The sequence below is a fragment of the Myotis davidii genome, unplaced genomic scaffold (genome assembly GCF_000327345.1).
Source record: "Myotis davidii unplaced genomic scaffold, ASM32734v1 scaffold126, whole genome shotgun sequence".
NCBI lineage: Eukaryota > Metazoa > Chordata > Mammalia > Chiroptera > Vespertilionidae > Myotis > Myotis davidii.
Window position 1 is genome coordinate 2,366,283 of NW_006297660.1, and position 8,335 is coordinate 2,374,617.

The following is an 8,335-nucleotide window of genomic DNA, read 5'->3' on the forward strand; positions in this document are numbered from 1 at the left end:
GAAAAGCTGAATCTAGGAATAAAAGAGCAAGTTTTGTAGTGTTTTAACTTGCCCTGGCCTATCTCCCCCATCTCATTTCCATGGCAACGTTAAAACCAAGGGCCCATGATGGTGTGAAATCCAGAAGCCAAGCTGCCTCTGGAGGGACCAGACCATGGTAGGATATCTTCTAAATCCCTAATCCCAAGTAACTGTATTTGATCTGTCTAGAATCCCTTGGAAAATAAAGACAGGCAAGACTTGTCTTTAGTTGATCTGAATCAGAGCTCATCCAATTCAAATATCATTTTTCCTTGGAGGCATTTGTCAAAAACAATCAATTACTTAACACCACAACTTCCTGAGGCAACATTACAGATGTGTCAAACAAGAAGCTGACCAAGAATTAAAATGAAAACCTTTGGAATGTTCTGTCCTGAAAGGGCTTGAAAAATCTCTAATAAATTCCTGTGTTTGAAAAACTTTAAAAGTTTAATAAATTCCTGGACAGGTCACACAGAAGCATAAGGTTGCGCTCAGGCCTGTATGCAGAGGAAGACCTGAACTGAGAAGACCCTACCAGGGGTGGGCAAACTGTTTGACTCGAGGGCCACAATGGGTTCTTAAACTGGCCCGGAGGGCCGGAACAAAAGCATGGATGGAGTGTTTGTGTGAACTAATATAAATTCAAAGTAAACAACATTACATAAAAGGGTAAGGTCTTTTTTTTTTTTTTTTTTTTTTTTATTTTTATTCATTTCAAACTGCCGGATCCGGCCCTTGGGCCATAGTTTGCCCATGGCTGAAGCTCTTAACTCTGGATGACCTTAAGGCTCTGCATCAGCAGAAGTAAAGACTGAGCCAACACTGCAGAATGGCTGGGCCTTGAAGGCGTCCTCAACATGTACACAGAGCTCTTGGCAAAGGCAAGAAGGTGTTGGTTCCAGAAATTTGAGGAGATATCTTTCAGTCATTAGCTGACTGCTAAGGAAAATATTAAGAGACTTCAGCTGCCACATATTACAGAACCCATTAATGAATTCGATCACCAAAGTCACTATTATGAACAATAACAGCAACAAATACAAACGTTGTAACAACAAGCACATTGAAACAGGGTGATTCTGAATTCTAGAGTTATCGCATTACATCATTTAAAATATGCATTTTTTCAACAAAACATTACAAAACATGAAAAGAAACAAGAAATCATGGTCCATACATAGGGATAAAAAGAATCAATAGCAACTTTTTCTAAGAAAGCCCAACATTGGATTGGACATTTTAATCAACCATTATAAATATGTTCAAATAGCTAAAAGGACTGATTTTTTAAATATATTTTATTGATTTTTTACACAAAGAAACAAGAAATCATGGTCCATACACAGGGATAAAAAGAATCAATAGAAACTTTTTCTAAGAAAGCCCAACATTGGATTTCCTGGACAAAGACATTTTAATCAGCCATTATAAATATGTTCAAATAGCTAAAAGAACTCATTTTTTAAATATATTTTATTGATTTTTTACAGAGGAAGGGAGAGAGAGAGTTAGAAACGCCGATGAGAGAGAAACATCGATCAGCTGCCTCCTGCACATCTCCTACTGGGGATGTGCCCGCAACCCAGGTACATGCCCTTGACCGGAATTGAGCCTGGGACCTTTCAGTCCGCAGGCCGACGCTCTATCCATTGAGCCAAACCGGTTTCGGCTAAAAGAACTCATGTTTAAAGAACTAAAGAAAAGTTGGAGAATGATGTCTCACCAAATATATAATATCATTAAAGACACAGAAATTAGTCAAAGGAAAAACAATAGAATTATGGAATTAAAAAGTACAATAACTGAAATTTTTTAAAAAAGAAACAATACTTGAAGGATATAACAGCAGTTAAGCTAGTAGAAGAAAGAGTTACCAAATCTAGAGATAGGTCAGTTGATATTGCCCATTCTGAGGAATAGAAAAACCGAGAGTGAAGAAAAATGTCAAAACGGTCTATAAGCATAGTCATTAAAAACATGAATTCTGAAGGTATGAATACACAGGTTTGACTTTCAGCTCCACTGATAATTAGCAATGTGACCTTGGCCAAATGGCTTCTCTGTAGAGCAGTTTTTTCTTCTTTTTACAGATCTCATAGATATGTCACCCACCTCAGTGCATAGAATAATTAAATTTTTAATAGCTGTAAAGTAGCACTTACAAACATCCTAAGTTCTCTATATGATTATCATACTGTTGTTTTTTTTATGTTTGCCATATGCACATTATAACATATGGCAAACTAACATTTCATTTACTTTCTCAAGTTTTTATGTTGAGAATAAATCTGAGTCTCTTTTTAATATTGGCTTTAGCTTACACCCAATAATTTTATTTACTGATATTAGAGAGGACTTTTTCTCTCTCAATAGAGATGCAAACCTGTTGATGATATTAATTTATTTTTTGTTCTAATATTTTTCTTCATTTGTTTATAAATTACACATTAGTTGGGATTGCTTCAGGAAATAGGTACTATCCACTGAACTTAATATCTATCACGTAAATATTTTTGTGTAGTATAAATACACCCAGATGTTTATTTTTACTTTTGATAGGTTAATGAATTCAAGTTGCCTAATTAGCAAAAGACTTTTTAATCCACCTTCAGCTACACCCCATCTGCCACAAGTTAAGCAAGCAGTTTCCATGCAAGTCAATCTTGTCATGACCTCAAGGGGAGAAATTTTTATTCATACGTTGAGACTTACAGTTCATCCAATCTTTTGAAGTAAAAATCCCTATAAAGAAAAATTCTTATTTGAATGACTCTAAAAAAGAAATAAGCTTTTTCATTAAACTGACAGAAACAGTTTAATATTCATTTCTCAAATACAATAAATAAAAGCTAGTTTAACTTATCTTGATCAATAATATGTGAACTTTTATATTTCATATTGAATGCCTACTTAAAATGATTAAGGGATTGTCTCTTAGAAGGTAGTTAAGAAGAGTATTAGAAGATGATACATTTCAAACACTAAAATTTTATTTCTGTATACCATAAAAGCAAAATGACTTGCAAAGTGACCTCTTTGGTACTTCTTTAGGATTCAATATTTTTAATCTATAGTAATTTGAGATATATTTAAAAAGGAGCATTTTATATGGGCCAGTATATTTATTTTTATTTTGTTCTATGTGGTTTACTCTTTTTTATATTTATGTTTTTCCAGGTTAGTTTAGACTTATAGATTAACTTTATCACTGCTTTTAAAAGAAAGTCATTTAGACTTTCAGCATGTGTTTTTATAACAGATAATAGTGTAAAAAACAACACTGAAAATGAATAGAATTTTAACTTTCTCTTATTATCATATTATAGAGAAGTCTATTCCTCAGATCAGACCTTAAGGAAAAGATCAAAATATGGTAAATTTATATACCATGTTTACCATCCTTCTTCATTGCTCATGAATTATCGTAAGGCCTCAAATAGTAAGTATATGAGATCTCATGCTTTCTCACTTAAATGATTTTCCAACTGCCTAAAGGCCTTATACTCAAAGTTCCTATTTCATCAAAACTTAGCTATTCCCCTGACAGTGTTTCTAAAACAAGAATATTATGTTGGTCTATTTTAAAGAAAAATAATTCTCACTGGCTTAAATGATTTTCATATCAATTATATTGAATACATGTAAATTTACACTAAGTATAAACTATTTATTCTAATAGATTCTACAAAATAAAACAGAAACTGCAAACCAATATGATTCCAATTAAAATTAATTTCATGTGCAGAAAAAATTCTGAAAAATTTTAAAATTAATTGCATCTCTTAATATCGATACAATATTAACATATATAGAAAGATTCATTAAGTTTGGCATATCTATAGAAATTATGTCAGACAATTACATGTTTCCAAAAATTTAAGTCATATTTATCATAATTTCTTTAATAACACTACACTGGGTTTGTTTTTGTTTTCCATTAACTCAAGCAATGTCCTACTACTTAGCACAACTCAACTGTAAATAAGAAAAATAACTCCACACTGTTTACAAGATTATGTGAGGAATGATAGGAAATTGCAACATAGATTATCTAGAATACTTACTTTGATTTTAGATTGTATTGAAATAAAAATAAAAGATAAAAAAGTTCACACAATTAATAGATAATAGGCTTAGTTTGAGACACACTGACCTACCCCATACATCAATGAAACTTCTGTGTGGATTTGAGACCTGTCATTTCTTCATTGCCTTAGAGTATATAAGTTACTGAATATTTTAAGCTTCTTGTCTTTCCTTTGCAAAATGTGTGGAAAATGTATATATTTCTTCTGATAGAGATTACATAATACCTCTGAGAGACTAAAAAGACAGTGCAAACCCGAAAGGCTAAAATCCTAGAGAAAATGGAACACACACACACACAAACACACACACACACACACACACACACACACACCAGGGATCATTTATAGTGGGTTTGTGTAAATTGTCCCTGGCACAACATGTATCATCTCCAACACAAAACAAACATTTGACAAATTTTAAGCACTATTATTGTTATTACCCCATAAAAGTGAATAACTATTTTTGTTGATTAGATAAGTATTCCTCCAGCAATATTAACTTGCAAAGTTTTGTCCCTTCCAAAGAGCATAATACCACAACAGACTTAAAATATAAGACTCCTTAGGAAGGGTAATTGCGGACCTTCAAATGATCCAGTGAGGAGATATTTTATTTAGGGATGTATTTAGTGCCATTTACGTCACACTGAAGTATTGTGTTTATTCTACACAGAGCTGGTTCGCTGACTAAATATTTGCATTTGTGTGTGGGTATTTTGGGTTCTTTTTTAATGATGTAATTTTTATACCAATGAATGTTTAATTTGCACTGTGGCAGTAGGAGGTTATAGTAAAGATGAAATTCTTCCATTATTCTTGGCATTTTAAACTGGTCACTAATTATCCAAATGAATTTACATTTTGTTGTGCATCAAAAAGTGCTTTCTTTGCAGGACTATTCCCATTTCAATTCTACGTGTCTGGTTTCAGATGCTCATGGTTTATAATACCATCAAATGCTTGTATTTACAAATAATGGTGCTCAATTTTACTGAGAATTATATTTTAATGTTGCACATCTCAATCTAATCTGATTTACAGTAAAGTGCTCTGAAATTTGCATCTAATTGAGCATCTCTATAGAGATTCAAATATAACTCAGTTGAAACATATAAACTGATAACTTTTTAATCCTAGCACTTACATGTAAGGTGTCCCAAAAATGTATTACAATTTTAACAGGTGATCGATCAGTCTTAAAAATAAAATATATTTTAATAAATGCTGCCTTTACAATTTTTCAAATTATGTGTATACATTTTGGGGACACACTCTATTTAAAATGAGGTAAAAGAAGTTTGTATGTTAATCTTATACTTCAAAGTAAATTACACTCATATTGCAGCTATCAAACAATTAAAAATCTCCCCAGCCAGTTTGGGTCAGTGGTTGATAGTCAGCCCATGAACTAAGAGGTCACTGGTTCAATTCCCAGTCAGGGCATATGTCCAGGTTGTGGGCTCAATCCAGCAGGAGGCAGACTATCGATGTTTCTCTCTTTCATTTCATCCATGTCTCTCTCTCTCTCTCTCTATCCCTCTCCCTTCCTCTTTCTCTAAAAAATGAATAAGTGAATAAATAATAAAATAAAATAAAAAATCTATGAGAGTCAGTGTAAATGATTTGACCCTAAATCTGGAGAAAATTCAGAAAATAGACTGGGGCTAGAAATATGTATGCTTAAAAAATCTAAGAAAAATATAACATACAGAAAATTTCAACAGAGAACTAGAAAATACAAATAAACCACTTAATGAGAATTTCAGAAATAAAAGAAAAACTCACTAATAAAATTAAAACTTCAAATATGAGTTTAAGTACACTAAACAGATAATTAATGAATAAAAATATTTATTATAAGAAAATACCTATACTGAATCATTGAGAGACAGAAATTTGGAAATTGGAGAAAAGTGTGTATAATAAAAAATAAACCTTGAAGTAGTCTCTTTTTATGAAATTAGCAATATAGTTCTGCTAAAGTTGTTCCACTCCTACAGTGAAGTTGTATTGTAATGCAAATTTTCCATAAAACAAGGGTCAGGAAAATGCACACTAAAACACAGTCATGTAGTTTTGTGGTGATTTACATTGTCTTGCCAACCCCTTCTCTTACACCCACTCACACAAATATGCACACACGCTAATACAACTGAGCAGAATATACTCATCTATTAGATACCTGAATCTGAGGAGTTCCATTGTTATGAGTCTGCCCCTTATCTTACCACTTTAATAAGCAGATAATTAGATATCCATTTCAAATCCTACAGAATTGTTGTGTAATTCTCCTGGTCCATTATTTCCATATTTGGCCATAGTCATTTGAAATAAAATATGATATAATTTAAAATTTATTTTCTTATAATCCTTTATTCAAAACATTTTATATCCATTTAAGCTACAGCTATAGGCATTTAGTTACCCATTTTATTTTTGAAAACATTGAAATGAACACTAAATTTCTTTGCTGAAATATGAATTCTAGACTCAGTTAATCTGTCTATGCCCTTCAACAAGTTTCTTAATAAATCTGGGCCTAAATTTCTTCAGCTTCTTCCAGCTTTAAAATTTTATCACCATCAGGCCAATCATGTGCTACTTTCTGTTTTTTCAGCAAATTGTTTGGTACTGTGTTTTATATTTACTTATAATTCAGATGTTTACTGTGATGAAATTGAACACTTAATGCTTCAATTCAACTTTGAAAGATATAAATTATAAAAGGAAGTGAGCCACTTAATAAAAAAATAAAGAAGTAAAACAAATTATCCTTTCAATGACTGTTTATTTCCATCACATATAATTAGTTACATGAGTGATAGCATAATATGCACATAGAGCATTAACTATGGATAAACTAAGTTTACCAAAATCAGAATTTCATTTTGTAATCTGAGAACTGCTACTGAGCTGAGCAGAAAATGTTGCCTGGAGACGAATTACAGCATTCAAAGCTTGATATTGTCTAAAATGAAAGAACATTATCTACCAAGCTTATTATTGCCGTGATGGCTTCCTGCTTTCTGAATCAAATTAGGATTATAGCTGGAACTGAACATAATAAAAAAGAAACCTTTATGCTTCCATAAAATAACTACTGATGTATACCCAATAGTAATAAAAAATGAAAAAAAAATCTAGTAAAATTTGTAAAATATAAACTATCAATCAACAAAAAGCCAATTATGCCTGAAAGTTCCTACCTCTGAAAATGTGAGAAGAGAAAATCACTCAACTGTCCAGCACTGTGACTTTAGAGATAAAGTTTTTAATGAGACTATTATTTTAAATATATATATTTTCATTGATTTCAAAGAGGAAGAGAGAGATAGCAACATCAGTGATGAGAGAGAATCACTGATTGAATGCCCCACACTGGGCATGTGACCTGACCAGGAATCAAATTGTGACCTTCTGGTTCATAGGTCAATGCTCAACCACTGAGCCACACCTGCCGAGCTATTTTTAATCACTACATTGTACAAAATTTTAGATTAGTTTTTAATCTGAGATCAACATTTATTTTGATGTGATCCCAAGTCAAAACATTCGCTTCAAAAGAAAAAAAACTAGAAAATATTTACCAAAGGTTTATTACTTACTAATATTCTGGTAATAGCACAGTTTTTGATGAAATTTAAGACAGGGAGGGAAGAGAAAAATGAACCACAGGAGTGATAAGAATATTATAACAATTTCAGGAGCATTATAAATGCATATCACTTTTTAATTTTCTATTCCTGTTTTTGTTTTTAATGTTAAGTTGCATATTCTCTCTGTGTGCTGGTTTAACAGAAGTTAAGAATATTTCCTAAGCATTTTATGTCACAATGGTGATAGTATCTCTAAAAATAAAATTAAAAAAGAAATAGTGGCTGAAACCAGTTTGGCTCAGTGGATGGAGCGTCAGCCTGCGGACTGAGGGGTCCCAGGTTCGATTCCGGCCAAGGGCTTGTGCCTGGGTTGCGGGCTCATCTCCGGTGGGAGATGTGCAGGAGGCAGCTGATGGATGTTTCTCTCTCATTGATGTTTCTGACTCTCTGTCTCTCTCCCTTCCTCTTTGTAAAAAATCAATAAAATATATTTTTTAAAAAATATGCCCTTAAGACAAGTGTCAAAGATTTTAAATATGGTGGATTTTTTCATTATTGTTGTTTTCATAAGGGCTGTTTGGCTAAGCTGATCATGCCACCGATCTGGAAGGGACACTCCTCTGTGTG